We start from the raw sequence: 19,654 nt of genomic DNA, 5'->3' as shown, positions 1-19,654 counted from the left end.
GGGAAAATGTCCAAAATATCACAGTTTGAGGTCATGGACTCACATGAGAATACACTGATTCCCTTGAGCTTTAGTGGATTGCTGACAGTATAGTTCTTTCTTTGGAATAAAATGTAGATTTTGAAATGGTGAAGCATGCCCCTTAAACTAAAATAATGAAACACTCACATCGCTTTCTGATATGTTTGTTCATTTAGAATGTTTTCTATGAAGGAAGTGGTGGCGATAAGTTCTGGAATGTGAAGACAGCAACAAATGAGGGTTGATTGAGATGGTGATGGGAACTCCAAGGATACAGAGCTTGGGAACTATTTAGAAATGAACATTTCTTTTGCTTGGGAACTATTTAAAATGAACATTTCTTTTGCTCAGTCAGGGTTAATCATGCTTTCCAGGAGAAAACATCGCTAGAGATTAGTTAAACAAACGGGATGAAAGTCTAAATAAGAGGTAGGAGTTTTTAGACAAATTTGATAAAGAGGTTAATTTCTAAGAGTATATAGCATTGTCCTAGAAAAACCTACTTATGCTTTTTAGGATATGTATGTGTCCCATGCCCATATAACAATGCATAGCACATAATAGACAGTAAATACGTGTCAAATGAATCATGATGCAGTATATTTTATTTAGATACATGAGTTTTTTTGGTTGTTTTTTTTTTTTGGTTTAGTGAAGTATATGTCTTTAAATATTGCTATAAAATTATATGTGAGTAAATGCTAATAGGGTACCTTTCAATTATCATTAAATTAGACTTGAAGGGTTATTTCAACTATACATAATTGCAGTAATACTGTAGAAGTATTTCTTTTCTTCCTTAGGAATTAGTGCAGGAACAGTTGTATGACATGGGAAGATGCTACATTCTGGATCAATGAAGCTTCCAAGTGAATGGATTAAATCTTTTAGCTCAAACATTAACATTTTCTTCTTGGAAACGTCTTCAATTTTTCATATTAATACATAGCTTTAATGCTATCAATAAAAATTCCAGGTGGAACTCTTTTGGTAAAATTGACCAGAATTATCCTTTGTTGTGTTAACTCGAAGTGTAGTGTTGATTTGCTTAAAAGCAATCAGAAAAAAGGTCTTCTGCTAGCTAGTTAAGGTTGTCTTCTTAGCAGATATTTGTGTTCTACTCCAGCACAGCTTCATGGAAGTAATTTGGGCAGTGTTGAGAACTGTGATTGTTTGTCATGTCTCTGTATTGTGAACGGGAAAAGGAACGAGTTTTTCTCCAGTAAGGCAAAATTAGGTGATAATGCTCCAAATTCCTTTTGCCCCAGTACAAAATTAATAGTTATTTTCTCTGCAATTGTTTGGTACTTTATTCACACTATTGGTAGAGTAGCTACCACATTATATTTTACTTGGCTTATACATATCTGTTGTACCCTTTTAGGCTGTGAGTCACGTGAGACATTATATGTTTTTTATGTCTAAGTCCCTAACATAAACTCTTACACAGGATAGATAGCCTATAAATGTTGAATGGGATAAACCTTCTGGTATTACTCAGTAATCATCACCTTGAGACTCTCCTGGACCAGGCATCCAGCCTTTCCCATTTTCTTTATACGTAGCCTGTCTTTTGCTGATTCAGTTATTCCTCTATTGCTCCACATGTCTTTTCTTTTTTTAAAGATTTTTTTTTTTAATTGGAGAATTGGGGAAGGGAAACAGCGTTGAGAAATCAGGGCAGGGGAACAGACAAGTTGCTGTCCTTTTGTTCTTCAGTCTAGTTGTGGAGGATGTTGCTTCACTGGCCCATGTTGGTATTATCATTGCACTCTTCCCGAATGAGGCAGATTGGTCGCTGGCCTCTGGACAGCTGCTCACGGTGGCTCTAGGCAGCTCACATCGGCTGCCGGCTACTCACTCTGGCTGCCAGCCACTCACGGTAGCTTATGGCAGCCCACTGCAGCAGGGGCTGCAGCCTACACCGTCGCCGGTGACTCACTGCAGCCCAGCTCCAGGTCGAGCTGTTGTTCACCATCTTAGCTGTAGAGGGCAGTGTCACTGGCCCTCATGTGGGATCTGAACCGGGGCCCTGCTGCTCAGAGCTGGCGTCCCAAGCCAGCTCTTAACCAACGCGCCACTCGGCCGGCCCCCTCATGTCTTTTCTTGTGCTAGTACTACACTGCCCTACCCAATTCATGCATCTGGCCCAGACCTCCGTACAAGTAGCCAGCCTGGGCCTGTGCTGTGGACTTCCCTAAAATCTCTCGAAGGTCCACAAACCTTAAACAAGCAGCAGCTAGCCTCAGTGTGCCCTGTACGTCTTGCTAAGTGGCCCCAAGCCTGGCACTAGTGGTAGCTGTCCTCAGGAGCATCAGCACTCCCAGGCACCCCCAAGCCCAGTATAGGCTGCTACCAACCACAGATCACTTTGTAGCTCTTACCAGGTGGCCCGGGGCTAGGCAAAGGCAGCAGTTGAGTTAGGCCTACACTGGAGCCCTTCCTAAGAAGTCCCAGAACCAACACACCTGGTGGCTGGCTTCAGACCACACCAGAGTACCACCCAATTAGCACCACAAATGACATACCCAAAGGGTGGACTCGGCAGACACTAGAGCCACGCTAAAGTGAATCCTGCTCTGTGGGTCAGCCTACGCAAAACAGCTTGTCTCTTATAGTCACAGCCAGTCCTCACAGCCAATCAGCCTGAGGGTCAGCCCCATCCACTGATGTGCCAACAGCAATCAAGACTCAACTACAACAGGAGGGCACACATAACCCACACAAGGAACACACCTGGAGCACCTGACTTAGGTGAACAGGGAGATTGTGCCACTGGGCCCCATAGGACATGGGCTACATAAGGCCACTCTGCCAAGATTGGTAGGTATAGCAGCTCTACCTAATACATAGAAACAACCACAGGGAAGCAGCCAAAATGAGGAGACAAGGAAACATGTCCCAAATGAAAGAACAGGACAGAACTCCAGAAAAAGCACAAAATAGAATGGAGACAAGCACTATACAAGATGCAGAGTTCAAAACACTGGTAATAAGGATGCTCAGTTAAATTGGGGGAGAATAGATTATCTCAGTGAGAACTTCAACAAAGAGATAGGAAACAAAAAAGAACAAGTCAGAAATGAAGAATACGGTAACTGAAATGAAGAATATATTAGATGGAATCAACAATAGATTAGAGGAAGCAGAGGATCAAATCAGCAATTTGGAAGGCAAGGTAGCTGAAAATAGCCATTGGAACAGCAAAAAGAAAAAATAAGGGTAGTTTAAGGGACCTCTGGCACAACATCAAGCATAACAACATTCTTATTGTAGGGGTACCTAAAGGAGAAGAGCGAGAGCAAAGGATTAAAACTCTATATGGTTAAGAGCTCGCTCAAGAGTGAGAGCTCTGAGCAACAGCAGTTTGATGCCCGCCCGAGCTGAGCTGCTGCTGAGCTGCCAACAGGCGGCAGGACGGCTCAGCTAAAACAAACAAACAAACAAACAAACAAACAAACAAACAAACAAAAACTCTATATGAAGAAATAATAACTGAAAAGTTTCCTAATTTGGAGAAGGAAATAGACATACAAGTCCAGGAAGCATAGCAAGTCCCACGTAAGGTGAACCCAAAGAGGCCCACACCAAGACACATCATAAGTAAAATGCCAAAGGTTAAAGACAAAGAGAGAATCTTAAAAGCAGCAAGAGAAAAGCATTTAGTTATATACAAGGGCGCTCCCATAAGACTGTCAGCTGATTTCTCAACAGAAACTTTGCAGGCCAGGAGGGATTGGCCCAAAATATTCAAAGTGATGAAAAGCAATGACCAGAACCAAGATTGCCCTACACAGCAAGGCTGTCATTTAGAATTGACAGAGAGATAAAGAGCTTCCCAGACATAAAAAAGCTGAAGGAGTTCATCACCACCAAACCAGTATTACAAGAAATGTTAGAGGGACTTATTTAAGAAAAAGAGGGGAAAAAAATGAATAAGAAAGTATCACAAAGAAAAAAAAATGCTCACTGACAAAGGTAAGCACACAATAAAGCAGATCTACCAACTATAAGGCTAGTACAAAGGTTAAAAGTAAAAAATAGGAAGATCATATGTAATTACAACAGTAAATTAAGGGATATGCACACACACAAAAGAAGTAAATAAATAATGACAAAAACATAAATGTGGGGGTGTTAAGTAAAAATGGTAGTGATTTTAGAATGTGTTTGACCTTAAACGACCTTCAACTTAAATTAGACTGCTATAACATAGCTTGGTATATAGGTATGAAGCACGTGGTTACCACGAACCAAAAATCTACAAGAGAAAACAAAAAACAAAGAGAAAGGAATCCAAATATAGCACTACAGAAAGTCATCAACATACAAGAGAGCGAGAGAACTAGAAAGGAACAGAGAAGAACTACAAAAAATAAAAATAAAAAAAATCAGAGAATAATAAAATTGCAATATCTATATATCTATCAATAATTACTTTAAGGGCCGGCTGAGTGGCGCGATGGTTAAGAACTGGCTTGGGATGCCAGAGGGCCCCAGTTCGGATCCCACATATGAGGGCCAGTGACACTGCCCTCTACAGCTAAGATGCTGAACAACAGCTCAACCTGGAGCTGGGCTGCCGAGAGTCGCCTGCGATGGCGTAGGCTGCAGCCCCTGTGGCAGTGGGTTGCCATGGGCTACCGTGTGTAGCCAGCAGCCAGTGTGAGTGGCCAGCAGCCAGCGTGAGCGGCCAGCAGCCGCAGTGAGCGGCGGTCCAGAAGCCGGCGACTGATCTGCCTTGCCCGGGAAGAGTGCAATGATGGTGCCAACTTGGGCCAGTGAAGCAATGTCCTCCACAACTAGACTGAAGAACAAAATGACAGCAACTTGTCTGTTCCCCTTCCCCCAGTTCCCCAGCGCTGTTCCCATCCCCCCAATTCCCCAATAAAAATCTTAAAAAAAAAATAATAATTACTTTAAATGTAAATGGGTTAAATGCTCCAATCAAAAGACAAATGAATAAAGAAGATATACATATATACAATGGAATATTACTTAGTCATAAAAAAGAATGGAATCTTACCATTTGCGACAGCATGGATGGATTTATAGGGTATTATGCTAAGTGAAATAAGTCAGAAAGAGAAAGGTAAATACCGTATGATTTCACTTATATGTGGAATCTAAAAAAATAAACGAACAAGCAAAACAGAAACTCATAGATACAGAGAACAAACTGATGGTTGCCAGATGGGAGTGGGGTTGGGGCAGAGTGAAAAAGGGGAAGAGATTAAGAAGTACAAATTCGCAGTTACTAAATAGGGGAATATAAAGTACAGATTAAGGAATATAGTCAATAATATTGTAATAACTATACATGGTATTAGGTGGGTACAAGGACTTCTCGGGGTATCACTTTGTAAGTTTTATAAATGTTTAATCACTATGTTGTACACGTGAAACTAATATATTGTATGTCAACTGTAATTGAAAATTTATAAAAAAGAAAAAATTGTGGGGCATTCTTTTTTGAAAGTATCCATTTCTTTCATGTCTAACGTGCCACCTTTTTTGACCATAAAATACTAAAGCAGTCATTTTTGCATGTGTTCAGAAGACCCCAGATCCATATCTGGATCAAATATTTCCCCTTGTTTCAGTCATTTATGTGAATATTGGAAGATAGCAGTTTTGGCTGAAAGGCCTCTATTGTAGTTTTTAAAGCTGAATTACATATGCCATGCAGGGATGTGAGTAGTTCAGAGTTCTCTTTAGTAACTCTGTCTATCCATTGGGCTCTTTTGGTTGCAAACAACAGAGAGCAATACTGGCTAACTTAAGTCAAGAAAGGGAATTACTGAAAGGCTGTGAAATATATGAAAGGAAGACTGCTTATTCAGGCCTTTGAAAGAACAGGGATATTAGCCCCAGTCTCGTCAGATTGTCTTCCCCCGGGATGAGTCTTTTCCAGCTATTTTTCATGCTTCTGTCATTTGGCTCACGATTCCCATATGTGGCCTAGAGAGTCTGCCTGGCCTAATTTGGTCATGTGCCCAACCTTGGCTGGTGGACGTCAAGGCTTCCCTTTTCAGTCTCACCAAAGGGGAACAGAAATGTTAGTTCTAGAAAAGGGGAGTTGGGTCAGGGCCAAACAATGCATGCCACTATAAGGGCTTTACCTAATTTGTGGTTCATCTCTTTTAAAAACAAAGGTAATTCAAGTTCTATTAATCCAGTGCCCCGTTGGGTATGCAAAGATAGCTAAGGTGGATTCCTTTCAAAGAATTTCCAGTATGTAATTTTTTAAGGGTGTTAGAAGGAGAGACAGAGACAGACAGATGGAAAAGTTCTGTAATCTGATACTGAATAGAAATGTAGTAGGACTTTAGAAAAAGTAGTGATCAAGCGTGGGGTAGAGAACACTTTGTTAGTCTGAAAAAATGGAAGAGAATAGTAAGGATGTTCTGGTTTAGAAAATAAATAGTATTTTAAGAAGCAACATCCTCACACTAAAAAATGTTTCCAAGCCGTTGACTGTAGGAGGTACTAGATTGGCATGGTGTTGATGTAAGCCACTACCTTGTAATTCTACAACTTAACTAACTATAAACATCAAAAAAGTTTCCTCAGTGCTTATCTCAGGAACACTTATTCATTATACACACCCTTAAAAATTCATTCCTGCTTGTAAGGCTTACAGGCAGATTGAAGAAAATGAAAAATACTCACCTGAGACCTCTATGTCATGGCCATATCTAACTGAAAAATAAACCAAGTTTAATCAGGTGGACCCTGAACAAGGTGCCAGAGCATCAGAAATCACTACTGGTGCTGCTAAGCTGTTAAAGGGAAAACCATAAAAAGAGTTAGGCTACTACTTTCTATTGTGAACCCCAATGCTCTCCTAGACACAATTTGTAAGGTCCAAGATTTCCTGTTTCTGCTCAGATTCAGCCTGACTCAATGCAAGTAAATTCCTTCTGAGAGAGAGATTAGTACCCCTCTGGGGCTCACTGCCATTTAAAAGAGTGCTTTGACCTTTGGTTCTTTTAAAAATCATTGTTCCATGATCGAAGCAAATGGCCATTGTTAACTGTTATATGTATAAATTTGGAGTGCCAGGTGACAATGGCTAATATTTGGCGGGATTAAGTGGGGATTGTGATAATAGAGACTTTGATAGCAATGGGATCTGGGCTAAGCTTTCTCTGAGGCAAGGCTGAAGATAATAGAATCCCAAAATGGCAGAGCTGGAAGAGACTTGATAGAGAACTAACCAGTCCTCTTTCATTAGAAATAATGACAGTTTGCATCAAGTTTACAGTTTGGTGGTATTCTCTCTGCCCAGAAAGAAGAACCCCTCACTTTGTAAACTACCCTGATCTGTGTTCTAAACTGCTAAGGAACAGGAAATTCCAAAATTGCAGGCTAGTGCAGACCAAACCCCGCCTTCCCAGAATCTCCAAGGACCTGGCTTCCGGCCATGTACCACATCTGCTGCTGTGGATTCATGGAGGAGTCATGGGCCAAATCATTTTCAACATGAATGTACAGAATATTCAGAAGTACAGAGGTCTCTGCAACATGGGGAAACCCGAGGTTCCTCACCCTTCATATGGAGAGCTTTGAATGATAATGACAAACATTTGTGGTGTTTCATGATTTACAAATGACTTTTCTCCTATGCCATTTTATTTAATCCCCATAACTCAGATGAACAAACTGAGACACAGAAAATACTTGTCTATGCACATAGCTGGTTAGTAAAGTGGCAGAACTGAAATTGGGACCTGGATCCTGGAATTTAAATCCTGTGCATTTCCTATGCCATTAAACTTCCTCTGGGTAATCCATTCAGAAGTGGGGGACAAAAATTTTGACCTGTTTATTCTGAGACCAAGAATATTGCCAGGTGTTTTACAGGGTTTTACCTGTCCTGAGGAGGGGAGAGGAAAGCGGGGGAGGAATGACAGCTCCTGGCAGGGTCAGATGGTTATGGAGATCCTGTGGAAAGTTTGAGAGACATTGCTGCTTGTTTCCTGTGTATCCAGTTGCCATTTAACTGCCCTTTACCTCTTTTTGGGAACGAGTCAGACCAACTCGGCTCCACTCTGTGCCTCTAGATCTCCAAGGACCTGTCACCCCTTCCTTCAGTTTTTAGTATGGAGTCCTTTGATTTGTATTGCTAGAGGTCAGCCTTTCTTTGAAGAAATGTATCTTCCTTTATTCTAGAAGTAGAAACTGTTATACAGAGGGGATGATAAATGCAAGTTATTCATAACGCTTGCCATTAGAGCGAGAGTACATTTTTAATTCATCACCATTGATTATTTTGCCAAGTGTTCTGTGTAAAAGGCCTCTTAGTTTCTGGATGCCTTAGGATAATTTGTCACCTACAGTACTCAACATCCACTGCCATTGCAGCAGAGAGGAGTGTGCTGGATTGCAAAATCCAGAGCCCAGTTGGCAGCCAGCCTGACCAAATATGCAGTGTGACCGACAACTTGAGGAGGCTGTCAGATACTGTGGTAATAGAGGAGGTGAGTTCTTTAGGTGAGGAATACACAATTATTGTTGAGTAGCTCCTGTCTGTAGAGGGGAATCAGCCTCATTAACATTACCTGCAAATTGTAAATACAGAATCTTGAGCCCTTCCCCAGACCTACTGAATCTGAGTCTGCATTTTAATGAGATCTCTCTGAAGGATTCATAGGCATATTAAAGTTTGAGAAGCACTGGTATACTGAGCATTGTTGGTTGGCTGTCAGTATCCATTTCCCTTGTTTTTCTTAATAACAAAATACAGTTGTTGGGTTTTTTTTTCAGTTATTTTCCCCGCATCCCTAGACAGCTCTGTGAATGCATCCTCTGTCTAAGCTGGTCAGAGCATGGTCTTTCCTCGGTGACTGTTGATAGTTACATGAGGTAGGTTGGCTCAGTCATCAGGAAAGACTTGTTCTTTGTTTTGGGTAAACATTTTCTCATATCCAACAGGAGAGGGGAAAAAAATGAAGCATGCCCTTCATCACCATCCTCCTCCTCCTCCTCCTCCTCCTCCTCATCATCATCATCATCATCATCATAATGAATCTTCAAATAATGAAGATGTAGCTCTTATTACCACTGACAGCAATCTCGTGACCATGAGTGACTCAGTCTTGACATGATTGTGACACAGAAGTTGTCAAGCAGAAAGATGGAAGGAACCTGGATTTTGATTCTGGCTTTGAGCTGCTGCTCTATTTTATGCTTGGATCGTGTCTTGCCTCTGGTCTTCCGAATATGTGTGATAACTTTTCTCACGGTTTACGCCATTTTGACTTTGGGTGGTTTTTCTTACTCGGAGCTGAAAGCATCCTAATACATTCAGACGTGGAAATGGATGCTAGATAAACAAGGTGTTGTATATCTTGATCTTCCTGTAAAAGATCTACTTTTTCAGGTGGCTATAGGTTTTCTCCTAGTCTTTTGAATAATGTTCTTACCCTGTGGTGCTCATTACATTGTTGAGATGAAGGTTGGTGTAGGAGGAAGAAAGCTATAAGAGAAGTAAGAAGAACTGGAAGGCTGTCTTGAGAGAGGACAGACTTGCACTCAGAAATACTGTATGCTAGGCCGCAGAGTGTGCTAGACCGTGGAGCCCGCTGGCTGGAGTGCTGATCCATGCTTTGCCCCTAATTTGGTGTTTGGACCTCAGTTTCCTCATTTATAAAATGAAAATAATAATAATGAAATAATGGAAGTGGAAAGTCTTCAAAAACTTGACTTTTTTTCCAGTTTATTTCTCATTTCTAATGTTTTTGTTTTTTCCTTATTTACTGTAGGTAAAACATACATGATGTAAAATTTACCATTTAACCATTTTTAAGTGTACAGTTCAGTGGCATTAAGTTCACATTTAACAATGTGTGTAACCATCACCACTATTTCCAGAACTTTATTTTGTCATTCCAAACAGAAACTCTGTCCCCATTAAACAATAACTCTCCATTCCCACCTTTTCCCAGCCCCAGGCACCTCTATTCTACTTTCTCTCTATGAATTTGACTACTCTAGTTACCTCATGTAAGTGGAATCATATAATATTTGTCTTTGTGTAATTGGCTTATTTCACTTAGCATAATGTCCTCAAGGTTCATCATGTTGTAGCTGGTATCAGAATTGTGTTCCTTGTATAGCTGAATAATAGTCCATTGTTTGTATATACTACATTTTGTTTATTCATTTACCTGTTGGTAAATGGGTTATTTCCATTTGGAAATGGACTCTTGGGTTATTTTTACCTTTTGGCTATTATGAGTAATGCTGCTGTGAACATTGGTATACAAGTATCTGTTTGAGTCCCCACTTTTAATTCTTTTGAGTATATACCTAGGAGTGGAATTGCTGGATCATACGGTAATTTTATATTTAACTTTTTGAGGAACTGCCAACCTATTGAAAACTTGACTCTTTTAAAAAAATAAACTGTTACTTATATATTCAGAAATAGATTGCAAAATGGACCCATGTTTCTTGGGACTACAGTTTTTTTCATTGATAAGGCTTAGTAGTTTTAACATGGAACTCATGAACTGACCCTTTTATAACACATTGAACACACTATCAGATTCATATATGTTACCCTCCTTATTCGAAATAAGAGAATAGGTAGTTTCTGTAAGTTAAAGTTTCAAAGATTTAAGTATAAAATGATTCATGAGATTGTTGATGTCAAGGCACCCAACTTTGTGTGTGTGTTTGAGAATAAATTGATTTATTTCCTACTAATAAGCACAATGACGTCTTTATGACCTATGAAAAACACAAGGCTGAATGTATAATGAAGTTAAGATCTAAATTACAAGATCTTATTGTTCTATTAACATTTTGTAGCAAACCGAAATAACCTTGGACTATTAGATACCTTAAAAATTATAGGTACAGGAGTAGGAAGAAAGTCATTATGGCAAATCTTTTTGCAATATCTCTGAAACATACTGGAAGGTGTTAGCCAAACAGAAAAGGAGGCTTTGACTAAAAATAAATAAAAACTTATTTAAGGATCTTGGGATTTGCAAATCATCAATACAACTAGGTAATACCAGAATGTTCTAAAGCAGAAAGAAAAGCTGAGTGTTCTTTAGTAAGAAGTATATTCTTGAGAAGAATCAGTCCTGTACTGTTAGCTTCTGGACTGATTCGAGATGGTAATCTGACAGATGTTTGGTGGTTTGGATAATGGATGTCAGGCTGTCTGGATGACGAATGTCAGGTATTCTGGACATGTGAAAATTCTTTCCTAAGTTCATCACATGAACATTCTTTCCTAAGTTTTTCAAAGAGTTATCTATAGGATTTATATAATCTTCAGGCATGATACAAAACTGGAAAGTTCAAAAGTAAGTTCTTAGACTAGTTGAGGCAAGAATTGAATTGTTTCCTCATTTCTCAGTTTACTTGATTTTAGTACTTTAGCAACTTGACTATAGTGACTCTATTTTATTTCTTCATTCTTACCTCAAAGGTAATTCTAGATTTAAAATTGATTACCTTTTCTTTCCTTGAATTTGTAGGATAGATTCTATCAGCCCACCAGAGCATGTGTGCATTTTTATAATACTCAAAATGTCTTTGCTGTTCTGGCTGTTTTTTGTTTGTTTTTTTTTTCAAATGTGAGATAGTCACATTGGTGTAGTCTGCAGAATATGTTGGAGACAAATATCCTTTTACATCAACTGTGAAAAAACTTTTAAGAACACACTTAAGGATAGGAAAATAACACTGCAGAAATCCTTCCACGATGACTGATGTAGCACTTGGTTCCCAATATCAGGATCGATTGAGCAGAGAGCTAACCATCTCTTCCAAGAAGTTATTCTGCATGGAGTAATTGGCTTTAATTTAGAGTTGCATGCAAAGTCCTCTTCAGAAAGCTGTGGATATGAGTAATTGTAATAATCATTGCCTCTTATGGTTGTTAGGAATACTGGTCTAGAGAATGTTGGAAGCAGCCCCTGAGAATTTTTAAATGTCCTCTGCAGTGTTAAAACATTTGAAAGTAACTTCTAAAGTATGTTGTTCTTGAGTAATTCACATTACATGTAATTGAAGAAGTTTATTTTGCTTTCTTAGTCTATAAATCAACTTTCTCAGAGTTGATTTTAATTGTCTATGATGTATAATTATGTTCTATAAGGAATAAGAAAATAAAACTTTCTAATTGTGGTCTTACAATCAGCTATCTTAATAACTTCCAAACTATTACTTCTGTTTTGCAGCACAGTATTAGTTTTGTATTACATTATAAACAGCTTCAGAATTCTGAAAGGAAATTGTCAAAATTGCATCTCTTCATAGGGATCACATTCTTCACACTTAAAAAATATTTTTTTTCTTTTTAAAATATCGTATTATGCTCTACCCTTAAACAAAACCTATGTGAAATTAAACATATTCTGTGATGTGGTTGCTGTGGAGTCTGAAGAGTCTTCTTCAACATGAACTTGTGAGCACTGTGTGTGTGTGTGTTCTTTTATAATTTTTCAGTGAGTTAATCAACAGTTAAATAGTCAAACATTTATAAAATGGTTTGACACTAAATCAGCCTTAAAAACAATATTTGATAGTCATTCATTCTACAAATACTTTATACCAGGGACTGTTGTAGGGATTTAGCAGTGAGCAAATGGAGCCCACCCCCTTACTCCCACCACAAAGGAGTTTTATTTGTCGAACTAGTAAAAACAAAACCTTTTACCAATGTTTCCCTCTGAAATATACTTTTAGTACGGCCAGAATGATGCCTTCTGTGTGTCTGCGTATGCTTTGATAAATGACCACTGGTTTTACCAACATTGTGTTCAAGGCTAATGGGTGTGTGTGTGTGTGTGTGTGTGTGTGTGTTTGTGGCGGGGGTGGGGAAAGAGAGATTTTAAGGAATTGACTCACACAAATATGAAATCTGTATAATCTTATAAGGCTGGGAGTCTGGAGACCCAGGGAAGAGCTGCTGTTGCAGTTCAAGCTCAAGGACCATCTGCTGGTAGCTTTCAAACCCAGTCTTAAAGGAGCAAAAAACATACAATGGAGAATAGAAAGCTTCTTCAATAAATGGTGTTAGGAAAATTGGAGAGCCACATGCAAAAAAGAGTGAAACTAAACTGCTATTTTACTCCATGCAGAAAAGTTAAAGTTAACTCAAAATGGATTGAATACTTAAATACAAGACCTGAGACAATAAAATACATAGAAAAAAACATAGGTACTAAACCTATGAACCTTATGAACTTGACCCCAAAGGCATGTGAAATAAAAGCAAAAATAAATGAATTGGACTACATTAAACTAGAAAGCTTCTGCACAGCAAAAGAAACCATCAACAAAACAAAAAAGCAACCAACAGAATGGGAGAAAATATTTGCAAACAACACCTCCTATAAAGGGCTAATATCCAAAATATATAAAGAAGTCATACAACTCAACACCAAAAAACCAAAACAATCCAATTAAAAAATGGGCAGAGGACCTGAACAGACTCTTCTCTCAAGAAGACATACAAATGGCCAACAGATACATGAAAAAATGCTCAACTTCACTAGCTATTAGGGAAATGCAAATCAAAACCACAATGAACTACCACCTCACACCTGTTAGAATGGCTGTTATCAACAAGATAAAAAATAACAAGTGTTGGAGAGGTTGTGGAGAAAAAGGAGCCCTCATACACTGCTGGAGGGAATATAAATTGGTGCAGCTGCTATGGAAAACAGTATGGAGGTTCCTCAAAAAATTAAGAATAGAACTACCATATGACCCAGCAATCTCTCTTCTGGGTATCTACCTGAAAAACTTGAAAACATTTATTCATAAAGATATATGTACCCCTATGTTCACTGCAGCATTATTCACAGTGGCCAAGACATGGAAACAACCTAAGTGTCCTTCAATGGATGATTGGATAAAGATGTGGCATATTACTCAGCCATAAGAAAGGATGAAATACTGCCATTTGTGACCACATGGATGGATCTTGAGAGTATCAAGCCAAGTGAAGTAAGTCAGAAGGGAAAGGACAAGAACCATATGATTTTACTCATGTGGGATGTAAAACAGAAAGCAACAAACGAACAAACAAAACAAACTGATAAATACAGACAACAGGTGGTTACCAGAGGGGAAAGCAGGGTTGGGGAAGGTTGAAGAGGGTAAAGGGGTCAAATATATAGTGATAGAAGGAGGCTATACTTTGGGTAGTGAGCACACGGAGCAATATACAGATGAAGAGTTAAAGAATTGTACACTTGAAACTTACAATGTTATTAACCAATGTCACCTCCAATAAATTTAATTTTAAAATTACGTTTTACTATTATGGTATGCTTCTCATATAAACCTGTTAGCTCAGGACTTAGCACATATTGAGACTGAACACACAATTAAGTCGAAGTGGAATGTATACCAGGTGGTTACAGCTATGTTAGGGCTGAAGCTGAAATTGGGGTTGTCAAATAGATGTGAGAGATGACACCACCATTAAAGAAATAAGGGTGTGGATAACACAGTGTAGCCTGAAGGAACCTGTCTTTTGTAATCATCCAAAATGGGCATGTTGTGTGCAGCCCCACACCCCAGGATTACTGAACAGGCAGGGCCAGAGCTCTGCTCCAGCCCTCTAAGAGAGAAGAAGCTTGTGGTTTCAGAATGTATGTGTGCTGGACATGATCTCTGAGGTTCCTCCAAGTCCATTTCTGTCTAAACCCAGAATTGCTCCATAACTGAATTGACCTCTGAAGCACTTCTTTCAACAGCCTTATTCACTATGGGTACCGTTAAAAGCTAAGAGGTAACTTTTTTGTCCCTTGGATACATTCCACAATGGTGGTTGAAGTGGGATGAAATATAAGGTTGCTACACTGATGATGTCATGGTAGGGCTTAGCCAAAGTAATAAATTTGTGGCAAGATTACTAAAGTGGATGCTTTAAAATTTGGTAGGAACAAAAGTCTCTGTTGAAATATGGTCAGCACATAATTTAGTCATTTAGTAATCATAAAGGGTGTTAACCAGCTCTTTTCTGTCTTAGTTGGAGCAAGAAATAAGAAGTAAATGGATTTAAACTGCATTGTGAGGTAGAGTTAAAATTGTCTCCAAAGAACACTGAATATGAAAATGAATGCTTAGAGAGGGAATTAACTTTTTGTAAAGATAGGCAGTGAGATTAGATGGCCTTTTAAACCAGGCTTTGGAAATGAAAATTGGAAATGTAACAACTTATTTTTCTTAATCCTGGGTGATCATTTAATTCACCTTTGGGACACTGTCCTTATGGTCTGTTTTTTTTTTTTTTAAGATTTTATTGGGGAATTGGGGGAAGGGAACAGCGCTGGGGAATTGGGGAAGGGGAACAGACAAGCCGCTATCCCCCTGTTCCTCAGTGCAGCTGTGGAGGATGGCGCCTCACCGGCCCATGTTGGCACCATCAATGCGCTCTTCCCGGGCTAGACAGATCGGTCACCGGCCACTGGATGGCTGCTCACAGCAGCTCTTGGCAGCTCATGCCAGCTGCTGGCCCCTCACACTGGCTGCTGGCCACTCACTGGTAGCTCACGGCAGCCCACTGCAGCCTACGCCGTCGCAGGTGACCCAAAGCAGCCCACCCCAGGTCGAGCTGCTGTTCACCACCCCAGCTGCAGAGGGCGCAGCGTCACTGGCCCTCCACGTGGGATCCAAACTGGGGCCCTGCTGCTCAGAGCTGGCGTCCCAAGCCAACTCGTAACCAGCGCGCCACTCGGCTGGCCCCTGGTCTGTTTTATATGTTATTTTCCCTTGTGTTTTTATGCTCATCAGTTTTATTTTCTACATTGCTAGAATTTTCTGTCTCATGTCTATGTGAGATAAAAATAGTGTTTCAGGGTTTATGGGGCTCCATCCCTTCCTCAGGGGCCTGGGCAGTCTAGGCCACTTGTCTGCTTCACTTTCCTCATTAGCAAAGTGGGGATTACAATGCTGTCTGCTTTCCTTCTTGTGAGGATTAAATGTGGATTCCTGGAGACCCCCCAGAGCAGTACATGACTCGGTAAGCCTTTAATTCAAGTTAGCACCTTTGACGATGGTGATGCAGTCTCTGGTGGTGGAATTAAAGAATCCAACTGTGAGTGTCTTCTGTGTCAGCAGTTCTCATCTAATTGTCAGATCAACTTTTTAAGATATATATTATTAATGCCTTCATTTATATGGATGAGGAGACTGACTCTCAGAGGGTAACTTGCCCAAGGCCACACAGTGAGTGGCAGACCTGACTGGGGTTCAAACTTGGGTCTGTAAGACTCAAACTCATGTTCTTTCAAATATATCATGCGGGGGGCTGGTTTTTTGGTGTTTTTTTGTGTTTGTTTTTATTGTGGTTAAAAAACATCAATTTATCACTTTAATCATTTTTAAGTGTATATAGTTCAGTAGTGTTAAGTATGTTTACACTGTTATGAAACATCTCCAGAACTTTTTCATCTTGCAGAACAGAAACTCTAGGCCCATTAAACAACAACTCCCCGTTTCCCTCTCTCCTCAGCCCCTGGTAAGCACCATTCTCCTCTCTCCATTTATGAATTTCACAACTTTAGATGCCTCATACAAGTTGACATCATACAGCATTTGTCCTTTTGTGATTAGCTTGTTTCACTTAGCATAATGTCCTCAGAGTTCATCCATGTGACAGAATTTCCTTCCTTTTAAGGCTGCGTAGTATTCTGTTCTATGTATGTACCACATTTTGTTTATCCATTCATCGGTTGATAGATGTTTGGGTTGCTTACACCTCTTGGCTATTGTGAACAGTGCTGCTACTATGAACATGGGTATTCAGATATCTGAGACCCTGCTTTGAATTCTCGGATATATACCTAGAAGTGGGATTGCTGGATTATAATGTAGTTCTATTTTTAATTTTTTGTGTGAAATTGCCATACTGTTTTCCATAGCAGCTGCATCATTTTGTAATCCCACCAACAACACCCAGGGTTCTAGCTTCTCTACATCTCCACCAACACTTGTTATTTTCTGGGTTTTTTTGTTTTTATTTTGATAGCCATCCTAATGGCTATGAGTTGGTATCTCATTGTGGTTGTGATTTGCATTTCTCTGATGATTAGTGATGTTGAACATCTTTTCTTATGCTTTTTGGCCATTTGTATGTCGTCTTTGGAGAAATTTCTAAGTGCTTTGCCTATTTTTTAGTTGGGTTATTTGATTTTTTTATTGTTGAGTTCTCTATATATTCTGAATATGAACGCCTTATCACATATATTATTTGTGAATATTTTTTCTCATTCTGTAGTTAACTTTTTACCCTGATGATTATATCCTTTGATACACAAAAGTTTATAAATTTGATATGAGTTAATATTTGTATATAGTTTAATATAAGGATCCAACTTTGTCCTTTTGCATATGTATATGCAATTTTCCCAGCATCATTTGTCAAAGAGACTCCTTCCCTATCATGCTGTTTTTTTAAGGGTAGAGGAGAGAGAGTGATAGTAGAGGGGATAGGTATTTAGGGGAAAGATAATGTAAAATATTTTTTAGCTTCTTTACTGCTACATAAATGGAGAAAGGTATATGTAATACACCTTTGCTTGTAAGATAGGTTTATAAGAATTATGGAGAACTTGTTTCCTCAACTTAGATGGAGTTGAACCATTATTTATGTTTGTTTGTGTGGAGAAAAGTAAATCAAAACATTACAGTAATACAATATTCTCTCTGGCTCTGAAGAGATCTACTTTCCAGAAACCCAGGGTCTCTGGCATCCAGAAGTTGCTGGCAGGTTGGCGGTGGGGGAGGAACCTTTTCGATAGCAAACTAATGAGTCTGTGAACTCCCAGAAGCGAACAGACACAGAAGAGGGAAAGAGCCAATGACTCGAAGACGGTATGTTCTGTCTACTCTGATGGCTTGGTTCCCAGTGGGGGTAGCAGTATCTCGGAGGAACCATCCAGGGAAGCAGGGAGAACAGGAAAAGCTAGTGAGACAGAGCCAGGAGAAGGGAGAGCTCCGGAGGCCAGCAGCAGTGGCCGTGGGCATGAGCGGCAGACGGTGAGGAAGACGGACCAGACTGACGGTACCCAGCTCTGTGTTCTGGCGCTGGAGGGGAATGGGGAGGCACGGAGTTCCTTCAACCTGTGGTGTTAGCCCTCGGCTAGCTAGAAAACAGACTCTGCAGAAAAACTCAGTCCATGGGCACACTGAGTAGCTAGCTGGTGGCTGTGGAGGAGGGGGTTTCACTAGTGTGGTAACATTTCTCAAAGTCATTTGAACATTTCAAATGTCTGATTTTCTTGGCAAAATCTCTGGGCCGTAAATAGGGTTATAGAAGCCTTATTTGTATCTTTATTCCTTTCCTTTCTGCAGTGAGTATTCAGTACCTGTGTATTATTTATTGTGAAGGATGTAAATATTATGCACCCTTCCTCAAGGTTATAGTGCAGTACAGAACACACAATGTTCATAAATAATGGTAATAACAAGAAAGCAAAAGGTTGTCTCTTTAGGTAACCTTTTAAGGTTATCTAAAGAGGAAAGGAGATCTTTTTAAGGATGGAGAAACTAAGAGCTAAATATTTAAAGTTTATACATCTGGCTCCTCGAGGATATTACGTCTTATATGGAAATAACAAGATACTTCATAACAGTGATTCTATAGGTCTTATTAGTGTGGATAGTAATTATGGAAGGTTTTGAACCCCTTTCAACTACAGTTCTGCTAGTCTAGATATTCTCGTTGAGCTATTTTCCAACAGTGTGAATATCTCTGAAAATAAACATGTTTGTATATAATTGCACATTATTTACATGATTTGACCAAAGTGGAACCATAGATACTCTTACAGAAATGTAATATCTTACATTGGAGTAGCGTTCTGTAGTGAACACAGCAGTCTCACATAATATTACATAAATGTTTATTAATGCAGTGATAAAAGTAGGAATAATGGCTGTTTTAAATGGCGAATCTTAAACATTTAAAATCTTCAAATATTCTCATCTTTTATTTTTGAGCATTTAGCACATAATTCTGTATGATAAGAAAATACAGATAGAGAAGCATGGACTTATGGATATTATTTAGGAGAGCTGTTTCAATGTATGGAGGGGCAGCTGAGAGACTGTCTTGAAATTTACTGAGGGAGAGTATCTCATTTGCTACCATCTGTTCTGGAGCTTAGACAGATTTGACCAACAGCCTGCCTCCAGGCCAAGAACCACTGACCCTTAAATTTTCAAAAAGGTGAGTAAAGGGTTTTACTGAAAAATGTGACTTTTGTACAGGAATTACAAAAGTGTAATAAAATACAGAAAGATGATAAATGTTGATATTATATCTAAATACTGGTTGTATTAGGGGTGGCCTATTACAAAGCCAGTAGAAGAATTATTTCAAAGGAGGATTCGAGCAACTGTAGCTTTTTTTACTATGGGACTTACGTGTTAAGCCTGTCTTTTTTAATTTTTCAATTACAGTTGACATTCAATATTATATTAGTGTCTGATGTACAACATAGTGGTTAGACATTTATATAACTTACAAAGTGATCTCCCCGATAAGTCTAGTACCCACCTGACACCATACATGGTTATTACATTATTGACTATATTCCCTATGCTGTACTTTACATCCCTGTGACTATTTTGTAACTACCAGTTTGTACTT

The 19,654-nt window shown here is 39.3% G+C and overlaps 1 protein-coding gene across 2 annotated transcripts in view; it reads left to right on the top strand.

Moving 5' to 3' along the window:
* LIMS1 (LIM zinc finger domain containing 1) overlaps positions 1 to 19,654 on the top strand; it is a 161,443-nt gene that overhangs the window by 17,002 nt on the left and 124,787 nt on the right. The window contains exon 1 of one of the 2 annotated variants that reach the window (XM_019663837.1): positions 18,042 to 18,064. The exons of the other annotated variant lie outside the window; for it this stretch is intronic. The gene's annotated coding sequence lies outside the window, so the exon portion shown is untranslated. Of the gene's footprint in view, positions 1 to 18,041; positions 18,065 to 19,654 lie in introns of those variants that run through there. 2 annotated transcript variants of the gene reach the window in all.

Source organism: Hipposideros armiger, unplaced genomic scaffold (assembly GCF_001890085.2).
Source record: "Hipposideros armiger isolate ML-2016 unplaced genomic scaffold, ASM189008v1 scaffold_406, whole genome shotgun sequence".
Classification (NCBI taxonomy): domain Eukaryota; kingdom Metazoa; phylum Chordata; class Mammalia; order Chiroptera; family Hipposideridae; genus Hipposideros; species Hipposideros armiger.
The sequence above is the reverse complement of the archived record's forward strand: the minus strand, read 5'-3'. Positions and strand labels throughout refer to the sequence as shown.